This window comes from Mercenaria mercenaria, unplaced genomic scaffold (assembly GCF_021730395.1).
Source record: "Mercenaria mercenaria strain notata unplaced genomic scaffold, MADL_Memer_1 contig_1889, whole genome shotgun sequence".
Taxonomy (NCBI): domain Eukaryota; kingdom Metazoa; phylum Mollusca; class Bivalvia; order Venerida; family Veneridae; genus Mercenaria; species Mercenaria mercenaria.
In genome coordinates this window covers 54,448-56,087 of record NW_026459903.1, presented here as the reverse complement: position 1 = coordinate 56,087, position 1,640 = coordinate 54,448, and positions in this window count along the sequence as shown.

Below are 1,640 nucleotides of genomic sequence, written 5' to 3'. Positions count from 1 at the left end.
TTGACACACCACCATGTCTTTTACAAGATGTCCGAGGAGCTGAAAGATCATGTCCATAGGGGTTGAAAGAAAATGATGTTCGCTTTTAAAGCCTACTGGAATTGGAGAAACTGTTAGCGAACAGCATGGATCCTGACCAGACTGCGCGGATGCGCAGGCTGGTCTGGATCCATGCTGGTCGCAAACCCATTATGTTGGTTTTCTCATGGCACTGCTCAAATGTCCTTTACTATATTTGCACAACTAGATCTCACCTGCTCCAATATAATGAGGAAGTGTTCCATACTTCATATCAAATCAAAATTTTAAAAAATAGGAAGGTCACCTGATGTGCAACTAATGTTCGAATCCTTATTGTTGACCTTGACCCTGGAAATACGGACCACACTCTTCAGTTTGACATATCTGATAATGTTTAACATTTGCGCTAAGTTTCATTCGAATCACTAAACTAGTTCAACAAGAGGGTCATAATGACCCTGGATCGCTCACCCGAGTACAGAGTAATATGATCTACATAGACAAGTGTAAGAGATCAGGTAAGAAAGTAAAATATAAGTAAGTATTGAAATCTTTTCTTTAAACAGTCTAGAAAATATGATTAGATCATTTCTGAAGTATTTTTTCCTATATAACTCATATAACAAATGAACCACAGGGGCGGGCCTCTTTTCACCCCAGGGGCATAATTTGAACAATCTTGTTAAGAACCACTAGGCAATGTTACATACCAAATATTAAAGGCCTAGCCCTTGAACTTTCAGACAAGAAGATTTTTTAAAAAAATTTTCCTATACAAGTCTATGTAAAACTTGGGACCCCTAGGGCAGGGCCTCTTTTCACCCCAGGGTAATAATTTGAATAATTTTGGTAGAGGACCACTAGGCAATGCAACAACCAAATATCAAAAGCCTAGGACTTGCAGTTTCAGGCATGAAGATTGTTAAAGTTTTTTCCTATATAAGTCTATATAAAACTTGGGACCCCCGGGGAGGGGCCTCTTTTCACCCAGGGTAATAATTTGAACAATTTTGGTAGAGGACTACAAGGCAATGCTACATACCAAATATCAAAAGCCTAAATCTTGTGGTTTTAGACAGGAAGATTTTTAAAGTTTTTTCCTATATAAGTCTATGTAAAACTTGGGACCCACGGGGTGGGGCCTCTTTTCACCCCAGGGTCATAATTTGAACAATCTTTACAGAGGACCATTAGATGATGTCACATGCCAAATATGGAGGCTCTATGCCTTATGGTTTTGGACAAGATTTTTTAAGTTTTTCCTTGGCAACCGGAGTTCTGTGTGGAATTCAATTCTTTGAATAATTTTGAGAGGCAGCCACCCAAGGATCATTCCTGTGAAGTTTGGTGTAAATCTGCCCAGTGGTTTTCAAGAAGATTTTTTTTAGAAATGTTAAAGATGCATGACGGACATCTAGCGGTCACAAAAGCTAACCATAAGCCTTTGGCTCAGGTGAGCTAAAAATTAAAGCTGCAACATGAAGTTTTTCTACAATAACAAACCACCAACACTCAGAAGTACAGGCTAACAGGTAAACAGTGTGTTTACTCTTTACCTCCTTTTGGTGGTTGGAGGTGGGGATAGGGGGATAAAAATTAACAAAGATTTTACAATTACA